The sequence below is a fragment of the Lissotriton vulgaris genome, chromosome 5 (assembly GCF_964263255.1).
Source record: "Lissotriton vulgaris chromosome 5, aLisVul1.2, whole genome shotgun sequence".
NCBI lineage: Eukaryota > Metazoa > Chordata > Amphibia > Caudata > Salamandridae > Lissotriton > Lissotriton vulgaris.
The window spans coordinates 574,642,118-574,668,444 of NC_141693.1; positions in this window are offsets into that span (position 1 = coordinate 574,642,118).

The window sequence follows — 26,327 nt, forward strand, 5'->3', positions numbered from 1 at the left end:
AGCATAGAACTACACTGGCACACACAAAAAAAGAGTGGGAGGAGGAGTACTGGCGTTCTCTCCAAGAGGCGATTCTAAGAAGGACTCAAAATACTTTTGGGATACAATAAGAGCCAGAAATAGACCCGACTCTGATTTGATAACATGTAATATCCCAAGCCAGGCGTGGGTAAACCACTTCTCAAAGTTGTACACTGTTGCTGAAACTAGGGTAGGGACCTCACCTGCGATTAAATTGGATTGGGCGACCCTCCAGGATAGCGCTGATTTTACAATAAAAGAAGTGGCGTATGCCATAAACTCCATTAATCCCCAAAAAGCTGCCGGTCCGGATGGCATACTGGGGGATCTGCTGAGATCAGATATTCAGAAATGGGGAAAGTTTATTCATTATCTTCTCGTGGCCATCTGTAGGGGAGCACCGATTCCCACATCATGAAAAGGGGCGGAGGTCGTTCCCATTTATAAAAAAGGAGCTAGAGATGATCCATCCAATTATAGACCAATTAGTCTATTGGACATTAGCCAAAAAGTAGTTGGCAAGGTCCTATTGGTCAGAATATTAGATTGGATAGATCAAAATAAAATACTCTCTGACTACCAGGCAGGGTTCCGAGTGGGCACTGGCACAATTGAGCAAGCCTTTAGGCTGATGATGTTATACTGGAGGGTAGTGGTTATAGGCAAGGGCAGTCTTTATCTCGCTTTTATCGATTTAAAGACTGCCTTTGACCTTGTACCGAGGGAGACCCTGTGGGGAGTTCTGGCTGACATGGGGTTGCCGCATTACATTCTCTCATTACTCATCAGGCTCCATGAAAAAAGTTTTGCCCAGATAAGGTGGGGCCCAGAGGGGGAAAAACTAGCAGTATCCCGGTAGAGAGGGGGGTCCGCCAGGGATGTGTCCTAGCTCCCACCCTTTGCTCCCTTTACATCAATGGGGTGGTTGAGCATCTTCGCAAATATCCTTCAGACGAACCATCCCTGGCTGGAGAGCGTATACCTACCCTCCTCTTCGCGGACGATACGCTTTTGATATCGAAAACCCCAATTGGCCCCCAAAGACTTTTGAACAATTTTCAGTCCTTTTGCTCTCAGCGGGGCTTGACTATCAATACTGAAAAGACGAAGTACCTTGTGCTGAATTCCCCAAAGAAAAAAACAATTTGTCCTCCTACCCTGAATGGAGAACCCTTGGGGAAAGTAGAAGTCTTTGACTATCTAGGCATTCGTTTGTCCCACAAAATGCAATGGGCCCCAAATCTGGACAAAATGCTACTAACCCACAAACGTCTAACAGGAGCCTTACTGAAAGAACAACGCTCCTGTGTTTTTAGACCTATATCCACTTTTTTAGAAATCTATACAGCCAAAGGGGTTAGTTCTGCTCTTTATGGGGCCGAGCTATGGGGCTCATCTATCACAAATGAATTGCCAAGATCGGAGAGGAAATTCTGCAGAGCTATTATGTCTCTTCCGCAAGGTACGCCTACGGTCCCGCTAATGCTGGATCTAGGTTGTCACCCAATTGAAGATAAAGCAAAACTTTGGCCGTTACTGTTATGGGCCCGCCTGTGGCGAGTACAGGAACTTGATAAATATGCGCAAGGCCTCTCAGAAATTATGTCACTCCCAGGATGGCAGAAAATTAAATGGTTGAGAGACATGAAAGTCCTGATATTTAATTTGGGCTTAAAAGAAGCATGGCTAAACAGATCTTCTCCCCCAAAGGAAACCCTAAAGACTTTGTATTGGAATTGGATAGCGTCAAAAAGGATCACTAATGATTGCTTGGGCAGACTAACTGAAGATTTCTTGAATTTTAAAGACCTCCCTACACGAGAACTATATCTAGATACAATCGAGAAACCTTTTGATAGGGCCCTTTATTTTAAATTTAGAGCAGGTTCTCTTCCCTTGTATGCTTTATCATCAATGTGGAAACCACCTCTGCAAACCACAGAGTTCTGTCCAATGTGCATAGGTAGACCTGAGACAGTGGCGCATTTCTTGTTTGAATGCGGAGAGTACAACTTACCACGGAAGAAATGGCTTAAACATCTATGTCGCCAGCTTGGCACTAGGCGTCATGCAGAGGCAATACCCATACTTAGGTCTGATTGTTGTACCCTATATGCTTGTGTTCTTGCAAAATTTTTATCATGGGCTTGGTCCATTAGAGCCAAGAGGCTTAAATCAATTGTTTAATCTGTTTTTTTTTTAAATCATTCTATGAAATATTTTCTTCTTTCCACTAAAATTTGTAAATTTTTAAATGAACCTTAGAAAACCCTTTTTTATGGTATACAAAATTTCTTGTGTTCTTTTTTAAAAAAATATTATGAATTTGTGTATTTTAAATGAGCTTTTATGATAATTTTTATCGAAATAAAGCCTTCTTGACTTGACTTGACTTGAACTAATAAAAATGTGCTAACACATTTTTTGTTAAGAATATATTTTTGGTAGTTTGCAAGATCAAAACAGGTGGTGGGTGGGGGCTTTGGGACATATTACCAAGCAATAGCGATAATTATCGCTATTGCTTGGTTAGAGACAAAAATTTATCGCTGACCTGCGGCGATTTTTATCGCACATAAACCTTGGTATTACCAAGGTTTATCGCAAATGCGATAAAAAACGGCCGCAATGCATGAATATCGCTGAAAAGTCCGCAATATTCATGCATTACCGAGGTAATGCTCTTAGCCATGTTATCCACCTACCATTGGATAACATGGCTAAGAACTGCTCAGGGCAGGTGTAGCTTTTGGAGATATTTGCGCTTAGCGCGAATATCTCCAAAAGTTGGTAATAGGAGATAGCGAGGTTAGCGACTGTTTCCAGTTGCTAACATCTTGGCACGCCCACTTTGCATGTCATTCGTGTTATATATCACTGACATGCAATGCGGGGCCCAAGATTGTCGCTATCTCCTACTAGCTGTCGCTAACTGGTGGGATATTAATTTATTATGATTTACTATACAGCACTTTCTGTGAGTTTACTTTGATTTGGAGCTGGAATGGTAAATTATTATGGTTTCTTATACAGCAGTTTTGTTGAGTATAGTTATGTTTGTTGTTGGGATAGTAATTATGTGGGTGGTATCATTCTGCTTTTTAGTTTATTTGGAAGGTAGTAATAGAAATCATTTATAATTTAATATGTATAATTTTTTGTGCAATTTAACTGTATATTGTAATAAGTAAATAGATTTATGTTAGTTTTTATTTTCAACATTTCGTTATGGAAAAACATTTATATTTTCATTCACAATTATACTCTTTTATTTTCTTTGGTTAGAAAATGTATTATAATAGTTAAAACATAAATCATAAATGTTGATGGTATTCACATTTTAATATAAAAGATAACATATTTTTCATTTAAAAATGTTAAATAGATCAAATATTTGTATCTATACATTTTATTTTGCAGTTTTGAAAAATAGTAATTTTTTTGGTAGCACAGTTATGTCATGGTAAGGCAAAATATTTAGCATTTTTTATTTATAAACAGTTTCATTTTTATGGTTTATTATTTTTTAGTACCAAAAAGAAAACTTTTGTATACATAAAAAATGCTAATACATTTTATATAATGTTATTATTTTTGAAAAATTGTATAATAAATATTTGACAAGGGTATATTTTATTATTTAGTAGGGGGCGTGGCTTAACCGGCTGCAAAATGGCCACACCTTGAGTGGGCTCTACCGGCCAAGCCTAAAATCCTTTACCTAAGCAAGCTAGACAGGGGTTTGATTCGTTTAAGGTAGTCAGAGGCTGGAATCAGGTCAAAATTTATCAAAAAAGGCAATTGCCTCTGACACCATGAATTGCACACTTAATTTGTCTCAATGTCCTATTTTATTGACATTGTAAGCAATTTAATTTTTGCATTTTTCTTCAAAATACTTTTTCAGTATTGCACAATAGGGTGATAGCACATTTGTTTAGAACATTTCCATTAGCAAAAATGTATTAAACAGAAAAACAGTGATTAACTTAAATACTTTAAGACATTTCATAAGGGTAACACTCGACAAATTACAACATTTAAGGGAAAAACATTAAAGAAAAAACTCTGATCTTGATGTTATTATTCTGAAAACATACATAAAATGAGCTTGCAGATTTATTATTGTACCACATTCACTAGAGCAGTCCTACTTTCTTTCTCTGAGTGAACTATTCTTTGAGGTATAATGATTTCCAACAAAGAAAAACAGTGAATTTTTATCCTGTATCGGGTCGGAGAAATGTTTTTGGGGTTTCTTTGGCCGTTATTGTGAGATATGTCTCTCACTATATGTCCTATTGGTATATTAGGTCATAGGGCATCTAATTCTCCTGGCCCGGACGTTATGCCTACGCGTTTCAACCTTCTTTGAAATATCAGGATATGATTTAGGGAAGGTCTTCATCAGGGCTCATGGTAGTCTTGTGTAGGACATCATGCTACACCTGTAGGGGTGTAAGGAGTATGTTTTAGAGGGGGGATCAGAGGTCTTATATACACTTGCGTAAAGTACATTTTAATTATAGGTCACGTACCCTTTGCGGTTGAGCAGTGTTTGCTCTTTAGCTTTGTCTTCCGTGTCTTTACGTGATATCAAATGATGGATCAGCCGGTAAGAAAGTGCTTTCTTTTTGGTTGAGTCAGTGTTTGGGCGTCTCTGCCGGGAGGTTTCTGGAGGTCAACCTGGAGGCGGGATAAAGATGCGTGTTCAGATTTAATCAATTGTTGTGAGGCTCATATTTTGATTGTCTGACTGTATTAAAGGAATGAGCGTGTGTTTGTTTTCACATGGGTCTGTTCTCCCGTGGGGACGGAGTTATTGCGTGATAATTTAACCTGACCCTGGGGCAAGGTCTGAGCCCACTCCTGCATTCCAGGGACGTTGCTGGGCCTGAGATCTGCAGCGGACGCATCTGTCCCAGTTTTCTCGGAGCCAACTACTCATTCCTGATTGCGGACTGGACCTCTGCCCAACGCAGCGCCTCCTCTCCTCGACCATCGGAGCTGGTAGGTGCTGCTGCTGTGGGGGTGCACTGCAACAGGATTGGGGGTGTGCTCATCGTACCGCCCGGCCTGTATACTCTTGGGCGCATTCCTCCTTTCACAGGTGCCCGCCGCTCAGGCCTTCCCCATTGGGCCTGGCAACGCGGGTGGTGCCCTTTCCTTGCCCCCCCTCTGCATGCAGCCCCCTCCTGCTGTGGCCCCCGGCTCCTTGGGCTATCATCCAGCGGCTGCTGAATCGGCTCCACAGGCATATGGGCCCCACTTCGGCATGCGGTCTGAACCCCCGGACGATGTGCTCCCCTCGAGGCGACCCGAGCACTGGGCACCCGTTCGCCATCTCTACGCCTGCTGCCGTAATAAGCGGGCGCAGCCAGCTAACTACTCTGCCCGCTAGGCCCCTCCTCCTGGGTCCAAGCTGGCCAAAGTGCCACCTTGCCTCCATCTCCTTGATTCTCCAGTGTATCGAATGTTGCTGGATAGACAGGGTTAACTCCATAGAAGAGGGCCTAAAGAATGGAGAGGCTATGTGACGACACTCCATTGATACACTAATATTGTCCTAGAACCATATAGAACTAGTGATACACCACCTTCAGTGTACACACCAAGCACCCATGGGACAGACCTGTCTCAAACACCACCTCGCTGTGATTATGCTATCTACTTCAAGACCTCCAAATAATAGTGTATATTTTAGTTGTTGCAATGATTGTAGTAACTGTATCTCTACCATAAGCACTTTGGGGTAGATTTATGTTAACTGGCGCATCCCCAGGGATGCGCCAGTTAACGTGCGCCACAGTGCGCCACAGCTCCCCCACCCATGGTGCGCCGCATTTATAATGCGGCGCACCATGGTGCAAAAACTTCACAGATGCGTGACGCATCTGTGCCGGAAATGTAGCGCATTGCTGGAGTTGCGTCGCAAGCGCGACGCAGCTCCAGCAAGGCTCGGGGGTACACGATCTGCACAATGCTGCGTCAAGACCTACGCCTGCTTCAAGCAGGCACAGGGTTTTGACCCAGCATTGCCCTGAAAGTGACTGAGTGAAATCTCATAGATTTCACTCAGCCACTTTCAGGAGGCGTTCCTGCACAGGAACGCCCCCCCCTACGCAGGAACGCCTCCTTATGGCGCAGTGCTTTACAACGTGATGATTCTCCTAGATGCGTCACGTTGTAAATAGGGCGCATTGTTTGCGCCGCAGTTGCATCAAATAAAGTGACGCAATTGCGGCGCAAAGAGGCGCAACGGCCTCATAAATCTGCCCCAAAGTATTTAACTAACTTGTTCCACATCTATATAATGCATTGTTTTGAAATGTTCAGTTTTTTAACTAACTTGTTCCACATCGATATAATGCATTGTTTTGAAATGTTCACCTTAAACTGAAGAACCTGTCCCTCACTTGGTGAGAACATCACAAGTAATAATTGTAGGAAACATGGTTTATACAGCTGTATAGATCTTTCATGAATCAGTACATCGCAAAGCATGCATGTTCACTTTGGCACAATGGCCGCAAATCATACAAAATGTATAATGTATAATGTATGCTTTACCTAGCCATATTGTACAGTTGTTTTCCCAAATAGGGTAACACATGCTAACCAGCTGCACTCACACTCCCGCAGATCGGCGTGGTAATAAAGCCCCTTGCACTTAGTAATTATTCACCTTCACCAAGCAGCCTATTTTACAAAATGCCGCATTAACTCCAAGCGCAATTCTGTGCTAATATTCTGTAGGCTTTGATTTTCACACACATGGCAGTCTCTCCTTAGATTCTACTACTTGCGGGCACCGATCACCGAATCGGACGGTGTCACAGTGATCTACAGAGAAGCCTGCCAATTCCTCCCTCCCTTCCTTTAACCATTAGAGATTAACTCTCTGCTCCTCTTCACTCCGCAGAACACAACAGTGCACTGTCATTGTACACAGCACTGCAAAGGGATAACTGTACCCCTACGTCTGTAGCGGGTTTATTGAAGAGCCTGACGGCCTTTACACATCCTGGAGTGCCTTACTTGCCTGACTCTGAGGTAAACATTATAATTACTATATGTATGATAAATCTAGTGTTTTGCCTGATTCTGAGGTGAACACTAGAACCACCACATGTATTGTATATCCAGTAATAATAATAAGTTACAAGTAGTGACTGTTTGCCTTTTCTTATCCCATCACGGAAGTATCCGGCTGGGTCCTCATGTGAGTCTTTACCTTCACTTTTCACTGTGGCACATCACATTCACCAAGGCTGCGCTCATCACAATCCAGGTAACCCCTTCATTTTTTAAGTCCTTTTCAATAGTTTCTCGCATTTGTGCCGGTATATGGGCCTTATGCTTTCTTTAATTTGTTTTAGATGTCCCTACATCGTTAGTCCTGAGGAGACCCCACATTGATAGAAGGGTCAAAAGGCTGTCAACAAGCACAAAGAATGGACCATTACCCAGCTTGTATCAATGTGTACCTATGCTGTTGAAAAAGTGTATATGAATGGTCATTTCTTAGAATTCATGGAAACCGTGTATATAACGATTCACCCTGTATATTTACATTTTAGTTTCCATTTTTCACTTGGGGACACGAGTTCAAGTCAAGTCATAAGCTTTTATTCGATTTGAGAAATACAAATCATACAAGCATAAAACATCTAGAAACAATTCATTGCACACGTAATTATTCTAAACAAAGTGACTCAAATGAACTCGGGAATAATTCATTAAAGAAGAAGGGAACATACTCTGGCGTACACTGGACAACAATGCATAGTTAAAAGTATAAAATGGAGCTAAAAAGCTAAAAAAAAGAAATCATGCATGTACAGACAGGAATAAATATAATTATCACACATGGTGATTTTCCTGGCAGCTGTACATTTTAAAGCAATGTTCGAATATGGTTCAGGAAAACACGGGGTGGTTAATTTCATGTGTAAACAAGGTGAAACACCATGCATTTACATGCAGTGGGCATAATACAAGATTAAAATACAATAAACCGTTAAAAAAAGACATTTATGTACAGACAGGAATATATAAAGTTATAGCAGCACTATGCTCTTCCTGGCAGCTGTACATTTCAATCTAAAAGTGGCAACAAAGAAACAGATATCCACGTTCTCTAGGGAAGATAGTAACTCTAGAGCGCTCTTTGAAGATCGAATATTGTATTTTAAAAGGATGGGTTTTAGATACCTTACCCTTAAAAAGTGATAACATTTACAGAAAAGTAGAAAATGACAGCAGCTCTGGCTTGAGGTGTTATCACACGGGCAGGGAGTCTCAGATCTTATTTTCTGTTTTGGGAATGCGACAAGATGGTGTACAATACCCAGCCTGACTCGGGTTAGTACAAATTGATGGGAGGGACGAGAAACATTCGAAAGGTAGGCTTGAAACCCTTGGGGACACAATGCACAAATATTTGCACTTTTGTCTAAAAAGAAATGTATATATATTCTTTTGTTTTATAAAATATACACGCGATTGTGCATATATATTGCCTAAATCAGTACCATTAGTTCACATGAACCGCTGTTTCCCTATATAAATCTCCTTGATTCTGGCAGAGGAGTGATCTGTCATGCTGAAGCCCACAGCCGCCCCCTGCTGGGTCCTGCTGCCACTTCTACACGGGGCTGGAGATGTCTGCACAGAGCTGACCCCGCATTTCAATTGGCCTAGTGCCTGTCCCACTTGTTTGGCCTTCCTCCTGTGGGCCTAGACGTCCAAGCCCTGCGTGGTGCCTCCTGTCTCTACTGTGCTGCTGATCCTTAGCCTGCGCCTTCCTGACTACACTTGCGACTGGGCTGGCACTGCTGCTCCTTCTGCTTCTCCGGCGGCCCTGCTCACTGCCAACATAGTCTGCTGCCATATTATTTTGTCCCGCCTCCCTCAAGCAAGACCCTGCCAGCCCTCCCTCAAAAAGGTGGGTCAGCAGGCCGTCTGCTGCGGCAAACTGGTGCTGGACTGGTCGCGTGCCGATTTCAAGCCTCTCCTACCACCGGCATACCTGTATTCTTTTTCCAAACTCATTGCAACTGCCTGCTGGGCCAGAGCCTCCGCCTCTCCTCTGCTGGCCCGCCGCCCTTTGGGTACCTTGGTCCTCTCTCCTTACCTGTGGCCTCTCTTCTGCTGCCTTGCTGTTCCTCCCACCGGCGGTCTCCTGCCATGGGGAGAACCGTCCCCAAGAAGCCCAAGATTACCTTTGATCAGCGCTACCAGATGCGCCAGGAGGGTGCCGGCGCAAACGGGAGTGACCCTCTGTTACATCTGAAATGGCACAGTCTCATGAGGACGATCTGAAGGCCATCATGCTGGAAGTTAAATCCACTGTCACCAGCATAGTGGCTCAGCTGGACCGACTGTTGGCCTGCCGGGACACAATGAAGGTTAGGGTTGACTCCCACGATGCCTGGCTCCTTCATGTTGAAAGCAGGGTGTCTGACGCAGAGGACGCCGCCACCCAAGATCACCAGAAAATGTTAAAGATGGACAAGATATTAGATGTTATCCAAAATAAGAACGAGGATTTGGAGGCGCGTTCTCGCAGGAGTAACCTTCGCATCACAGGAGTGCCCGAGTCTACCAACAGCTCTTATATGGAGGACTAATTGGTTTGTGACTGCCGGCCCGCCCCATCATAGCCAAAAATCTTGAACTTCAGGACTGTGATGTCACCATCCGGGCGGCCAGAAAAAAAGGGGAAATTCGCCACCAGGGTAATTCCCTCTCATTCTACTGAGTTCTTACCGGCCAAACGGATTCTGCAGAAGCATGAGATCTCCTACTCACTGGCGTACCCTGCTAAAATGCGCGTTAAACAAGGCCCTAAGACTCTCACCTTTCCGGATCCAAGAGAGGCATTGGCGTTTGCCAAAAAACTTGACAGGTCCCACCGCTCTTTGCCTGCCAACTCCCAAGTAGCTGCTGATGATAATGTCAGTGACAATGACTGGCTGTTCTCAATGCCTAGATTTTATGTTTTTTGCACTGTTTATTATTCAGGCTTGTAATTTACATTGAGACCTTTGGGTTTGTGCTGCCTCCTAGGCCATTCTCGCTCATCTCTTTGCCATTGACGTGAAGTTCCCTCAATCTTCGATGTTTATTCCTGTTGTTTGCTGTCACTTACGGCCTGGCCACCCTATCTCTCTGGCAGGGGCGTCTGCTGGGCGTCGACATGTGCCCACTGGATAATTCCCATCACGGACACAGATTTTTCCCTTCCCAGTTGTGGGTCCCTGGGGTGGGTTTGGGTGGTATCTCAGCCTGATTGGGGGGCTGGTTTGGGGATGTGGGTTTTCTTGTTTTTTGTTTTTGTTTTGGGGGTGGGCTCGGGGATGGCGTGTTTGGGGTCTGCTGCTTCCTTAGGAGGCCTACTTATTCCATTGTGCACAGACTCTTGACCCGAGCCTTCTCGTGACCAGATTTCCACCCTATGCTATCCAGATGCCTGCCGAGGGGATTGTTTTGTTTGTATTGGTGGCGGGCAACAGTAACTGTTTAGGGTCTATAAGGAGATATCTTCCTTAACTATGTTAGCAGCTCCGGCTGTGGGATCAGAAGAGCTATGCAACCGTGTGGCAGATTTTTTCTCTGAAAAAGTGGGGAAAATATACTCCACCTTCCCTGACTCCGCCCATGTAGGAGAGGAGGTGGCGGAGGAGATAGAGTATGTCTGTGAGGGTGAAGGGTTGAAGAGTTTCTCCATGCCCCACCCAGAAGAGTTAATTAAAATCTGTATTAGTATAAAATCGGACTCTCCTAGAGACCCGGTGCCCCCTAAGGTGCTCAGAGGGAGCCTGGATATCCTGGAGCCATATATTAGACACTTGGTGGAGACTTCTTTTAGGACCTGTACAGTACCAGGATGCTGGAAGAAAGCTGTGGTCCTACCGCTCCCCAAGAATCCTCACATTGGCCCAGAACAACTGGATAATCTTCGCCCCATCTCTCTCCAACCATATTCTGCCACGGTCATGGAGAAAGTGGTAAATATGCAGCTGACGGCGCATATTGGGAGATCTAATCTCCTGCATCCCACTCTGTCCGGATTCTGAGCTTGCTACTCTACGGAATCTGCCTTGCTCTTTGCCACTGAGATCATCAGGCAATATGTGGACGCAGGCCAGACGGCCTTGATCCTGCTGGACCTAAGTGCCGCCTTTGACACTGTTGCCCACCACACTCTGGTGCAGTGTTTGAAGAAAGGAGGTGTGTCGAACAGTGCCTTGAGCTTTCTGAAATCGTTCTTGTCTGGGCGTAGCTTCCAGGTGAGGCAGGGCTCCCATTACTCAAAAGTCATCGATTTAAGACAGGGGGTACCGCAGGGATCGACCTTGAGCCTGACCCTGTTCAATCTCTATGTGGCTCCTCTAGCGGAGATCGCGGATGGGTTTGGGATCAGGGTTTAGTCCTATGCTGATGACACGCAGTTGGCGATCTCGCTCACACAAGCACTGGACACGGCAGCCTGCCTGCAAGAACTGGCCGCATGGATGGCTAACAACTGCCTGAAGTGGAATGGCAATAAGACCGAGGTGCTTGTGGTGGGGCGAGCTCCGTCGGTATGGTCATCTGCCTGGTGGCCCCAGAGCTTGGGGACTATGCCTGTCCCCTGCGAGCAGGCAAATAATCTAGGGGTGTGGTTGGACACTAGGCTCTCCTTTGAGTACCAAACCAGGCGGGTGGCAGGCACCTGTTTTGGAGTCCTGAAGTTCCTCCGCAAAACCCTGGATATGCTACCGGCTGCTGCCAGGAAGACCATGGTCCATGCCCTGGTGACATCGCGCCTGGATGATGGCAACATTCTCTATCTGGGTGCTATGACAAAATGTATGCTTAGACTCCTGGGGGTGCAGAACGCAGCAGCATGTCTGGTTCTTATGCACCTGAGGAGGGCCTCGGCGAAAGCAGCGCGGGCCACACTCCACTGGTTGCCGATAAGGGAGAGAGTCCTGTTTAAGGCAATGTGTGTTTGCCATTGCATCATGCAGGGGACTGCCCCTTCCTATCTGTCAGAGCTACTCACCCCCTATGTCCCTACACGCCAACTAAGGTCAGGTGGGGTGGGTTTGGTGTTCGTTCCTGCCACCAAGAGAGCTAGGATGGGCGGATGCTCTTTCCGGCTGCTGACTGCCCAGCACTGGAATCAACTCCCCTTGTACCTCCGGATGGAGGCCCAGGAGAGCTTTGTTAGGAAAAATCTGAAAACGTATCTTTCCCGCCGGGATAACTAGTGAGAGAGGCTGCCAGGTGTGGAATTCTTGCAGTTGCACTGCAGCGCGGGGACACACTGGCCGAGTGTAACCATGCGCTTTGTAAATGTGCCTATTATTAATATTATTATTATTATTATTATCTTGGGGATTTTGTAATATTTCTGATTGTGCCATGTCAAGTTGTTCCCATGAATATTGCACCGCTCATTACAGATGCACGCAGCTACTGCCCTCTGTGTCACCCTTTCTGGACACTCCCTCCCTTGTTGTAGCACCATGACTGACACTATACTCGGGACCTGGAATGTCCGTGGGCTCAATGACCACCTCATGGCACGTTTAGTTCATGCAAATCAAAAGGGAGAGCGAGGACTGGGTAAGCCAGTCCGGATCCCCTGGTTAATATGTACTTATCAATAAAGGACTAGCTTTGTTGTGTTTATAGGGAGACTCAGTACGTACGTATGATGGCAAACCACTTGGTTTGGTTGTTAAGCCCTCACCTACCAACCTAGTTGGTGGCATGCTTCATCATCGGGCCCACCACAGTGACACCGAATGTGTTCCGGGTGTGCTTCGACTCCAGATTACTGAGGAGCTGGTATACTTCTCTGAGTGTGCTGTGAGGGGGTGTGTAAGAAAGTGATTTTAAGAGCTATACAGTAGGTCCCAGTTCCCGAGGGTATATAGAAAACTTTAATATCTGGGCCCACGCTAGCACATAAAAAGGCAGTCGGACGCAGTGGAGTGAATTATGAGCTCCCATTCTGGCGGTTGATCGTCGTTATCATATTCAATGGGAGGCAACTCCTCCCTCACTTCCGTGTTGTGAAGCATGCAACACAATAAATATCTTGCACACTTTTTCAGGTGCATATTGGAGGGCCCCTCCTGTCTGGTCCAGGCAGCAGAATCTGCTTTTCTGGAGTCCAAATGTCCGCTCTATCACTTGCCTGGTCCACCCATGTTCTTCATTGTAACGGAGCTGCGCTGGTGTGACTGGGTTTCTAAGAGGTGTCAGCAACCTCGGTATGTTGGGATATCCAGAGTCACCTACATACAAACAAACAAAAATGTCATGGGTCAAGAAATTGCTTTAAATTACAAAATACAAAAAAATCACAAGGTAAACAGAGATTACACACCGACAAGCCAGGCACGCTGGTACTGCAGCTGTGACATCATCTGTGGGATTCTGCTATTCCTCATGATGTAGGCATTGTGTGCAGAACCAGGGAAACAGGCACAGACATGTGATATTGTCATTTCAGGAGACATTCCACCAGGGCATTAATGGAGTGCAAATGTTTATTGTTTCTGTATGTCTGCTTGTTAGAACCGGCTGTCTCTAGTTGGCAGAGGTATACACTTCTGACAAATAAGGACACACCTTTTCTAGTCAGGGCAAGGGGATCACACCCTTCGATAACCCCTGCTCACCCCCTTGGTAGCTTGGCAGAGCAGAACAGGCTTATCTCAGAGGCTGTGTGTTAAGCATTTATGACCACATACAGTAATAAAGTGAATACACTACAAATGGACACGACACAGTAGTATTATAAAAATAAGTATTTTTATATAAGGCTTAGCACAAGACCAAATAACGACAAAAATGTACACAATCGTAATAAATACTTTGGGAAGGGAAAAAGGATAGTTCAAAGGTAATTTCTTCTTTAGCACAAAGTCTTCCGTATCAAAGCAATCTTCTTCTTGGCAATACAGTTCTTAGCAACAGGGTAGCCCACACGGGGCTACACAACGTCGAGGCAAAGTTAATCCAAAGGTTCGGCGTCGACCGCGAGGAGCGCTACGTCGAGCCCGGAGTCACATGGACCCCCAACCACACAGTACCTTTGGAAAATGAAGCACACGAAGATCAGCGGCGTCGAGCAATCCGGCGTCGCGTCTTCAGTGTTGATCAGGCCTCAGCAGGCGTCGTCGATGTTGCGGTTGCACAGGGTGAGCAGCGCTCACGGCGTCGAGAGGGCACACAGTTGATGCGATCAGCAGCGGTGCAGACACGAGGTCCCTTGGAGCTAGAGCCGTACTCCCACTCACTGACGTTGCTGCTGGCGTCCGTCGGGCCTGGCGGCCGGTCGTCGAGGAAGCGGGACACTGGGGCCGTTACCCACTGCGTCGAGCTGGATTCGGCGACGTCCGTCGGCGTCGAGATTGCTGGTTCCTTCAGAGGTGCTGGATTCACGATCCCAGCAAATAGCACTTTAGCAGATGAAGTCCTTTAGCCCTGGGACTTCAGCAGGAGACTGGCACTCTTCCAGTCCTTGGAGATTTTCTCAGCAAGCGTGAGAGTACACACACAGTTCCTCTCTCCTGGTTCCTTGGCAAAAATAAAGAAGCACTGCAGGATTCCCCCCAGCAAACAGCACACTGGCAGAAGGGGTAGGCAAGTCCTCAGATCAGCAGGCCTCTTGCCCTTCGTTACAGGGTTCCTTGTCAGAAGTGATCTAAATTCTTGGTTCAGGGGTCCTTCTCTTATACCCCTTCCTGGCTTTGATCCCTTTGTCCATGCAGGGAAATTTCCCAACATCCTGGGTCTGTTGTGGGTGGAGCCAGGCAGTAGCACCTGGCCTATTCACTGAGCAGGGCTGGGTCCTCAGACGCCCACTAGGAGGTGGAGCCAGCATTGACACTGGCAGGAGCAGAGCTATCGGCCTCCTGGCAGGAGGTGGGGCTAGGATCGTCCATGGCAGGCACAGAGCCATCAGCCGCTTGGCAGGAGGTGGAGCCAGCATTATACCAGGCAGGGCAGGCTATCAACAACTACTCTCCCCCTACTCTCAACGCAAATGTCCCACTCATCCCACACTGACTCATCCAGACCTCTTGGAGCCACCTAGCTCCTGTCACACACACGCAAGACCAGCAGAAACCAGAAATGGTTAGACAAGAAAATAGACACTTTCTAAAAGTGCTATTTTCAATCCCAGAGTCCAAAAACCATCCACACCAACGGATGCATAATTAAACCCCGAGTTCAGGGATACCAAACTCGACATTGCACCATGCTCCCCGAGCCAGCTAGGATCATAGCATTAATAATCCCGGCGGCCCATTCTAACTAATGGAGAGCAGGCTACCTCGCAATAGTGAAGAACGAAGATGGCGGTAATTCACTATTAGGACATGCCAACTTGGTCAGGCGTGTCCTACCTTACACTTACAATGCACCCTGCCCGTGGGCCTGCCATAGGGGTGACTAACATGAAGTCAAGGGAAGGTTTGAGGGGCTGGCAAGTAGGTATACTTGCGCTGCCTGCGTGACAGCACTAGGCTGCACGTGGGTCTCGCAATGACCGACCCGTAGACATCATTTTACGAGGCCGCTCCTGTGGGTGGCACAACACGTGCTGCAAGCCCACGAGCGGCATTTGTATTTACAAGCCCCGGCACTCCTGGTGCACTAGACTAGGGACTGACAGTAAACCAAATAAGCCAAACATGGATACATTAGATGCATCAATTTAACATAGGGAGCACTTGCGCTGTGGCACGGATCAGCCGTGGCACAGCGCCCAAAGCATATACCAGCAAAACATCGAAAAACAGTGGAGGCAAACAAAAAAAATGGAGGAGAGACTCAAGCCAATGATGTCAGGTCTAACACGTGTCCCCTCCAGCTGAAATGTGGGGAGAACTACCCTTGACCTAGGGAGTCCTCATCACTAAGGCGGAAAAATCTGGACAGACCATCAGCATTGGCGTGATCTGTACCAGGGCGGTGTTCCACCGTAAAGTCCATCCCCTGTAGGGAAATGGACCTCCTCAACAGTTTCGGATTCTCACCCCTCATCTGCATCAACCATCTGAGGGGCCTGTGGTCTGTCTGAACCCGGAAGTGAGTCCCAAACAGGTAGGGTCTTAGCTTCTTCAGCGCCCAGACCACAGCAAATGCTTCTCTCTCTATCGCACTCTACCTCGTTTCCCTGGGAAGTAACCTCCGACTGATGAAGGCTGCAGGCAAGTCTCGGCCCTCTTCATTTACCTGAGCTAGAACAGCCCCCACGCCTTGCTCTGAAGCGTCCGTCTGGACAATAAATTCTTTTGAAAAGTCGGGTGCCTGGAGTATAGGTGCTGTGCACATTGCAGTTTTCAGGGTGTCGAAGGCCGTTTGACAGGCATCAGTCCAGATCACGTTTCGTGGCTGCTTCCTGGAAGTCAGCGAAGTCAAGGGGTGCACAATGTTACCGTAATCCTTGACAAACCTCCTGTAGTAACCCGTGAGTCCTAAGAAGGCTCTCACCTGAGTTTGGGTTTTGGGCGGCGCCCAAGCCAGGATGGTATCAATCTTGGGTTGCAGGGGGGCAACCTTGCCGCTCCCTACTTGGTGCCCCAAGTACACCACAGAACCCTGCCCAATCTGGCACTTACTGGCTTTGATTGTGAGGCCTGCTCCGCGCAGGGCCAACAACACTTCCTGGAGGTGGCGCAAGTGTTCCTCCCAGCTGGCGCTGAACACTGCGATGTCGTCCAGGTAGGCGGCACTGAAATCCTCCAGTCCAGCCAAGACCTGGTTGACCAACCTCTGGAAGGTGGCAGGGGTATTCTTCATCCCAAAGGGCATCACCCGGAACTGGTATAGCCCATCTGGTGTGGAGAATGCGGACCTCTCCTTTGCCCCATCAGTTAAGGCCATCTGCCAGTACCCAGACGTTAGATCAAACGTACTAAGGTACCGGGCAGCCCCCAACCGATCGATGAGCTCATCAGTTCTGGGGGTGGGGTGCGCGTCAGTCTTCGTGACCGAATTGAGTCCTCAGTAATCCACGCAGAACCGGAGTTCTGGTGAAGCACCAGGCGCTGCAGCCTTCGGGACCAAGACCACTGGGCTGGCCCAAGGACTGCTAGAGGACTCAACCAGCCCTAACGCAAACATTTTGGAGACCTCCTCCTTAACGTATGCTCTAACCTTGTCAGTCACCCTGTAAGCCTTGTGCTTCACAGGAGGGCTGTCTCCGGTTTCAACGTCATGGACACACCAATGAGTGACACCCGGAACCAAGGAAAACAGATCCGGGAATTGTCCCAACAGGTGGCGACAATCCTGTTTCTGTTCAAGGGTCAGTGTGTCAGAGAGGACCACACCATCCACTGACCCGTCTTGCTCTTTAGCACACAGGAGGTCAGGAAGAGGCTCACTCTCCTCCTCCATTCCAGCATCTGTAGCTAGGAGCATGCCCACTTTGGACCTTTCTAAGTGGGGCTTCAAACGGTTGACATGCAGGACCCGCAAGGGGTTCCTGGGAGATTTCAAGTCCACCAAGTAGGTGACATCGCTCTTCTTCTCCACAACCTTAAACCTTAAACGGTCCCGTCCACCTGTCCTTGAGCGCACAAGGTTCCACAGGGGACATGACCCACACTTCTTGACCAGGCTGAAGCTCTACCAGAGTGGCATTCCGGTCGTACCATTGCTTCATCTCCTCCTGGCTGGCCTCCAGATTTGCCTGAGCAAGTTCTCTGAAGCGCCGAGTCTGGTTCCGAAAGGCCAGCATGTAGCTGTATACATCCTGGGGAGGTTTCCTGGGAGATTGCTCCCAGCCTTCCTTGACCAGACTCAAAGGCCCTCTTACCGGGTGACCGTACAAAAGCTCAAAGGGGCTGAACCCTAGAGACTTTTGCGGCACCTCTCGGTAAGCAAACAACAGGCATGGCAAGAGGACGTCCCATTTCCGCGTCATTGGTTCTTCAAGACCCATGATCATGCCTTTCAGGGTCCGGTTGAATCTCTCAACCAGCCCATTTCCTTGAGGGTGGTAAGGAGTGGTGAACTTGTAGGTTACCCCACACTCCTTCCACAGAGACTTCATATAGTTCGAAATGAAGTTGGTGCTTCGGTCTGACACCACCTCTCTGGGGAACCCCATCCGGGAGAAAACACCCATCAGTGCCTGTCCCACCACGGGGGCCGTCACTGTTCTGAGAGGGATGGCTTTCGGGTACCGTGTGGCATGGTCCACCAAGACCAGGATGAACCTGTTGCCCAGGGCTGTCTTGTGGTCCAGGGGCCAACAATGTCAATACCCACCCGGTCAAAGGGGGTACTGACCACTGGAAAAGGTTGGAGGGGAGCCTTCTGCTTCCTTCCGCTTTTCCCACTTGCCTGGCAAGTGCGACAAGTCTTGCAATGGATGTCTACATCCCTACGCATCTGAGGCCAATAAAAATGGGTGACAAGCCTGTCATAGGTCTTGTCCAGCCCCAGATGTCCAGCTAACGGAACGTCATGAGCCAAACCCAGTAGGAAGGCTCCGAAGCGCTGGGGTACCACCAGCACACGGGCTGACCCAGGCTCAGCAGCCTTAGGCTCGCTATACAGGAGGTCGTTCTCCCAGTACACAAAATGTGACCCTGACTGATCACCTGAGGATTGGGCCGAGGCCTGCTGCCTCATGCCCACACGAGAAGGGCACACCTTCTGTTCGGCACAGAATTCCTCCCTGGAGGGACCACCATCCTGCTGCCAATGGGTCAGCTCGGGCAGATCTCCCAGTTCGGCAATTTGTTCCCCTGTGGGCTCCAGGAAATCCCCCTCAGGGTCTACCTCCTCCTGGACCACGGGAACTACGGGGGCCGGTTTCCCGCGCCTCCTGCCTCTTCTCTTCACAGCTGGGTCCTGGGCCGTACTTTCAGGCTCCGGGACCCCATCAACACCCTTACTCGCTGTCATCGAACGAGTGGTTGCACACACCCACTCTGGCACGCCCAACATTTTCAAGTGCGCCTCCCTCTCCACCTTCGCCCAAGGGGAGTCTTCTAAATCATTGCCCAGGAGACAATCGACAGGCATGGCGGGCCTCACAGCAACCTGAAGAGTACCTGAAACTCCCCCCCATTCAAAGGAAACCTGAGCTACCTCACACTCTTTCTGGGAGTTGTCGGCAGCTATCACAGGGTAGAATGCGTGGGGAACCACCTGCTCTCTGGACACCAAGTGACACTTGACAGCTGTCACACTCGCTCCGGTGTCTCTGAGAACTTCCACTCTATGGCCATTAATGGTCACCCACTGCCTATATTTACTAGTGTTACTAGGCAGAGGGGGTGGAGGGACCATTTGCATGTCTCCTAGCGAGACCAGGGACATCTCTGCGGGACCCCTCCCACCATGGACAACCATCTCCTCCCCTCCCAGGGCTACACTCGCCAACTGACGGGGGGGTGCACTCGGCGGTGCATTCGATTTCTTCATGGGACACTGGGGATCGTAATACCGGTGTCCCACCTGCCCACAAGTGTAGCAGGTTAGGGGGCCCCTATGAACAGGTTTGCCCGTCGGGGCCCCTGGCTTCTTCTCAGGGGGAGGCTGGGAACCTTTCCCTTGGTTCCCTTGGGGATTACTTTGGGGCCCTTTCTGAGACTCCGTCTGTTTACCCTTGTCCCCCCCACTCTTCTGCTGGGGACCCTGCCCACCTTTGGCTGAGTCTCCCACTGGACCCTTGTGGACCCCGGTACTGACCCAGCGGTCCGCCTCCTCAGCAAGTTTTCTAGGGTTAGATATCTTGCTATCAATCAGGTGCTGGCGCAGCTCTGGAAAACAGTTATTAGACAAATGCTCCCAAGCAAACAAATCATAAAGAGCTTCATAACTTTCCACTTTGCTGCCCTTCACCCAACCATCCATGGCTCTGCAAAAATAAGACACATATTCAACCCACGTCGTACCAGGCAACTTCTTACATTCTCTAAAAGCTTGTCTGTACTTCTCGGGGGTTAGGCCATACCGCAACATTAAAGCATCCTTCATATGAGCATACGACATCCTATCCGCAACAGGCATGTCTAACAGGGTATCTCTCCCCTCATTCACAAAGCGACCCCACAACCCCGCTCCCCAATTCTTCTCAGGGACCTGGTGGGCCAACAATGCTAGCTCATACGCTTTAAACCACTGACCAATATCTTCGTTTCTATGATAATCCTTTATCACATCTTTGGGAAAGTAAAACTTACTTTCTGCAGGCCCAGATGGAATGCTGCCACCAGAGATATTCAATTATAACTTCTTAGCTTGGATATCCAGCTCCCTCAACCTGGCTTCACGCTCCAAAGCTAACTTCTCTCTTTCAAAATCTAACCTTTTGGTCTCCAAATCAGCTTCTCTTCTACCTCTTGCATTTTCGAACTCCAACTGCCCATTTATCTTTAGCCTTGCCATTTCCATGTTGTATGCTCGCTCCTTCGCCCTTTCTTCTCGTTCTTCAGGGGAAAGACCTTTGGAGGAAACACTGCTTCCGGGAGAGGACTCAGGCCCATTCGCTGGCGCCTCCTCATCCCCTTCCACTGGCGGTACCACCACCGGATCAGTGGGATCTCTGGCTTCCAACCAGGCCTGCAATGCTTTGAGATAGGTTTCCTTAGCCTTGAGACCTTTGGTAGGATCTTTAAACTTCTTGCAAAAGGATTTCAACTCCTCCAATCTGTAGTCGTTTAACTTCGCTCTGTCGAATTCCTCCTCCACAACAACAGGGGCAGTGACTCCGTTGTCACTCATGGTCAAAACTGGCAGTGTTCAAAAAATCAAGCTTCAGAAAAGCGGAGAACCAAAAATAGGATCCTTCCAAATTAGATTGTGACTGCGTTATGGTCTGCTTTCACTATGTAGCGCACACTAATCACTGCACATGGGTCATAAATGCAAGGTCCAAATCCTCACCGCTGCATCCAATGTTAGAACCGGCTGTCTCTAGTTGGCAGAGGTATACACTTCTGACAAATAGGGACACACCTTTTCTAGTCAGGGCAAGGGGATCACACCCTTCGATAACCCCTGCTCACCCCCTTGGTAGCTTGGCAGAACAGAACAGGCTTATCTCAGAGGCTGTGTGTTAAGCATTTATGACCACATACAGTAATAAAGTGAATACACTACAAATGGACACGACACAGTAGTATTATAAAAATAAGTATTTTTATATAAGGCTTAGCACAAGACCAAATAACGACAAAAATGTACACAATCGTAATAAATACTTTGGGAAGGGAAAAAGGATAGTTCAAAGGTAATTTCTTCTTTAGCGCAAAGTCTTTCGTATCAAAGCAATCTTCTTCTTGGCAATACAGTTCTTAGCAACAGGGTAGCCCACACGGGGCTACACGACGTCGAGGCAAAGTTAATCCAAAGGTTCGGCGTCGACCGCGAGGAGCGCTACGTCGAGCCCGGAGTCACACGGACCCCCAACCACACAGTACCTTTGGAAAATGAAGCACACGATGATCAGCGGCGTCGAGCAATCCGGCGTCGCGCCTTCGGTGTTGATCAGGCCTCAGCAGGCGTTGTCGATGTTGCGGTTGCACAGGGTGAGCAGCGCTCACGGCGTCGAGAGGGCACACAGTTGATGCGATCAGCAGCGGTGCAGACACGAGGTCCCTTGGAGCTAGAGCCGTACTCCCACTCACTGGCGTTGCTGCTGGCGTCGGTCGGGCCCGGCGGCCGGTCGTCGAGGAAGCGGGACACTGGGGCCGTTACCCACTGCGTCGAGCTGGATTCGGCGACGTCCGTCGGCATCGAGATTGCTGGTTCCTTCAGAGGTGCTGGATTCACGATCCCAGCAAATAGCACTTTAGCAGATGAAGTCCTTTAGCCCTGTGACTTCAGCAGGAGACTGGCACTCTTCCAGTCCTTGGAGATTTTCTTAGCAAGCGTGAGAGTACACACACAGTTCCTCTCTCCTGGTTCCTTGGCAAAAATAAAGAAGCACTGCAGGATTCCCCCCAGCAAACAGCACACTGGCAGAAGGGGTAGGCAAGTCCTCAGATCAGCAGGCCTCTTGTCCTTGGTTACAGGGTTCCTTGTCAGAAGTGATCTAAATTCTTGGTTCAGAGGTCCTTCTCTTATACCCCTTTCCTGCTTTGATCCCTTTGTCCATGCAGGGGAATTTCCCAACATCCTGGGTCTGTTGTGGGTGGAGCCAGGCAGTAGCACCTGGCCTATTCACTGAGCAGGGCTGGGTCCTCAGACGCCCAGCAGGAGGTGGAGCCAGCATTGACACTGGTAGGAGCAGAGCTATCGGCCTCCTGGCAGGAGGTGGGGCTAGGATCGTCCATGGCAGGCACAGAGCCATCAGCCGCTTGGCAGGAGGTGGAGCCAGCATTATACCAGGCAGGGCAGGCTATCAACAACTACTCTCCCCCTACTCCCAATGCAAATGTCCCACTCATCCCACACTGACTCATCCAGACCTCTTGGAGCCACCCAGCTCCTGTCACACACACGCAAGACCAGCAGAAACCAGAAATGGTTAGACAAGAAAATAGACACTTTCTAAAAGTGCTATTTTCAAACCCAGAGTCCAAAAACCATCCACACCAACGGATGCGTAATTAAACCCCGAGTTCAGGGATACCAAACTCGACATTGCACCATGCTCCCCGAGCCAGCTAGGATCATAGCATTAATAATCCCGGCGGCCCATTCTAACTAATGGAGAGCAGGCTACCTCGCAATAGTGAAGAACGAAGATGGCGGTAATTCACTATTAGGACATGCCAACTTGGTCAGGCATGTCCTACCTTACACTTACAATGCACCCTGCCCGTGGGCCTACCATAGGGGTGACTAACATGAAGTCAAGGGAAGGTTTGAGGGGCTGGCAAGTAGGTATACTTACGCAGCCTGCGTGACAACACTAGGCTGCACGTGGGTCTCGCAATGACCGACCCATAGACATCATTTTACGAGGCCGCTCCTGTGGGTGGTACCACACGTGCTGCAAGCCCACGAGCGGCATTTGTATTTACAAGCCCCGGCACTCCTGGTGCACTAGACTAGGGACTGACAGTAAACCAAATAAGCCAAACATGGATACATTAGATACATCAATTTAACATAGGGAGCACTTGCGCTGTGGCACGGATCAGCCGTGGCACAGCGTCCAAAGCATATACCAGCAAAACATCGAAAAACAGTGGAGGCAAACAGAAAAAATGGAGGAGAGACTCAAGCCAATGATGTCAGGTCTAACACTGCTCATGTCCGTGTGGTAGTACCATAGTCACATGTGTACCATCAATTCAGCCTAAGACATTTTACATCCTTACCAATGCATAGAAGTCACCCTTTATGCCAGGCATTCGTTGTGGAGTAGGAAATTTGCCATCAAAACATAATGTAGCACACAGCTGAACATGGTCTGTGACTTCCCACCAGCACCAGCCACAGAGTATTGGAAGGTTCCAGTGGCAAAGAAATTTAGGGCTGCCATCACCTTCACTTTGGAGTTCAGCGCAGTGTGATACGCCCGTCCAGGTTGTAAATGTGGGGCCAACAGATCCTCTTAACCCTTAATCAGTGCTCCTGTGAAGAGGTAATGTTGGATGCAGTCACTTTCAGCCATGGTTGCAAGGTCTGGGAAGGGTCTGTGGACCTTTGCTTTTCTGCAGTATATAGGGAATCAAAGAAAGATTGTCAGTTTCTCTACATATGTGGCAATGACCATGCTAAATGGCACATGCTACAACATATCAACACACAGCTCAGTAAGGTGTTTGCTATTCAGCATGGACACATATGGCAGCTATGTCCGCCTCACCTAACATTTCAGTGCTGTGCTATGCTATGCTGTCATTAAGCATGGGCGGAAAATCCGTTTCGCTCGCGGATTTTGCGGATTTTCGGTAAATTCGCAATCCGCGAGATTCGCGAATCTCCCGCAAAATCCGCAAATCCGCGAGCAGCGGATTTTATGGCTTGCTCGCACTGTTCGCGTGAGTTCGCGGCTTCCCAGTACAACTTCGCGCCCCGCGAATAAGCGCTAAATTGCAGAAATACGATCTTAGCAAAACTGAAACTACTTACCAGGTTCAAAAGTTCAGGCTCATCATTAGTAGCCATTTCCTGTAGTGCTTCCTGAGGGGCCCCTCCAGAGTTCAGTTGCCTACTTGCAACTATTATGTGACCCTGCTCTGAACCTCAGAATAGTTATACATATGCCACAAAGGTCCTGAACTACAGCTAAGGGAGACAAGCAGGAGCCAGGCTGGAAGTTCAAATCCATTAATCAGCCCCTAATTCATTATTGTCAGTTGGGGCAGGGCAGGTGTTGTAACTAATTTTGCAACAATGAAAGCACTTAGCAAGTGCAAAAGATCACTAATCAGGAAGCACTAAGGAAGCAGGTGCCAGCTAAAAAAATATTCTGTGACACATTAATCAGCACCAAATTAATTCAGGTCACTTGAGGCAGGGAAGGTGTGCTTTGCTTTGCCACAATAATGTACACTGACTGGACAACCAGAGGGTGCTGTGATGAAACAGAGGGTGGCATGGGTGGGCCAGAGCGTGGCATGAGTAGTCAGAGAGTGGCAGTGGTGACAGAGAGTGGCAGTGATGAAGAAGAGTGTCCCAAACAGGCTGGACACGTAGAAACAACAAGGTCGCAAAACTTGCGACCCGACAGGTAAGTTCGCGTTTGCGAAATTGTACAAAACCCTCGCGAACTGGCAGAAACCCGCGCGAACACAAAAAAAAAAAATCCGCAAATTCGCGAGAATTTGCGGATTTTGCGAATTGCGAGTTCGCAAATCCGCAAAATTCGCGAACGCGAGATTCGCAAAATTCGCCCATGCTTAGCTGTCGTCAGTCTATGGGCTCTGTCTCAGTACATCTGAACAAATGTCACATACCAAACACCCCTCAGTGACTAGTGAGGATAGATGTGTTGTCAAAATAACAGGTGTTTGTAAGTTACACACAGGGATCATGTATTGCCACAAGAACACAGTGATTATGTAACATCTGATGTACATGTACCAACACAACCATTAAACACCCATGACATGCTAACAGGCTTATTTGCAGGGCAGATATGGATGTTTGTGACACACAGACACAACAGCAACTCACATGCCAAATGTCAGATGGATGTTGGAGAGTACTCAAATATCCCAAAGACAAACAGGTCCATGTGCGTAGCACTATATGCAAGCACTCAGGATGTTTACCACAGTGCTAGCTCAGGAACACCCTGTAACACACAGTACATATCATGTGCAATTTAGGGTGTATGTAACATGTCATGAGACTATGTGCCCCTGTAACTATGCCCAGGTCACGGGTGTTGATCAGTAAAGCTCTCGCTCACAGTAGTGAGGGGCATCAGAAACAATGCTTTTTTGTCACCATGTAACATGGCACATCGTCGTAGTGTATGCCACAATGTGCAACATCAAATGTCACATGTGTAGACATGTACCCACAAATGTAATGAATCCTGAAATATGATTACATGTACCGTGTGACAGGCTGTCAGTGTGTTGTAGAGCACCTGAGTCCCTGCCCAAATATTTTGGTTGGCATCCTTCGGCCATTGAATGTAATGGTGACATACGCAGGTTTGGTTTCAAAAGACGCGTCGGACACTTAGGGACCAAGCCATATGCATGCATTGTACATTGAATGTAATGGTAACATGGGTGTGATTTCAAAAGACGTGTTGTACACTTAGGGACCAAGGTGTATGCACACATTGTACATTGAATGTAATGGTGACATACCCAGGTGTGATTTCAAAAGATGCTTTGGACACTTAGGTACCAAGGCGTACGCACGCATTGTACATTGAATGTAATGGTGACATGTGCAGGTGTGATTTCAAAAGACGCGTCGGACATTAAGGGATCTAGGCGTACGAACGCATTGTACAACCTTGAATGTAATGGTGACATATGCGGGCGTGATTTCAAAAGACGCGTCGGACACTTAGAGAGCAAGGCGTACACACGCATTGTACATTAAATGTAATGGTGACATACGCAGGTGTGATTTCAAAAGACACATCGGACACTTAGGGACCAAGGCGTACACACGCATTGGCTATTGACTGTCATGGAGACTAACACCCGTTTGCTACGTTTAGGACTAGTGTGCACACAGATTCAGTTGGCTCACTGCAACAATGTTTCAAAGTCAATTGTGTCATGATGCAGAGTATTTGAACAATGCGGAAGCATTGTCTGATGCGTTCAATGGCATGGTTTGGGCGATTCTGCCTCAGCAGCACAGATATAAGTCTGTTTGTTCCCCAGAGACTTCACTTGCCTGCA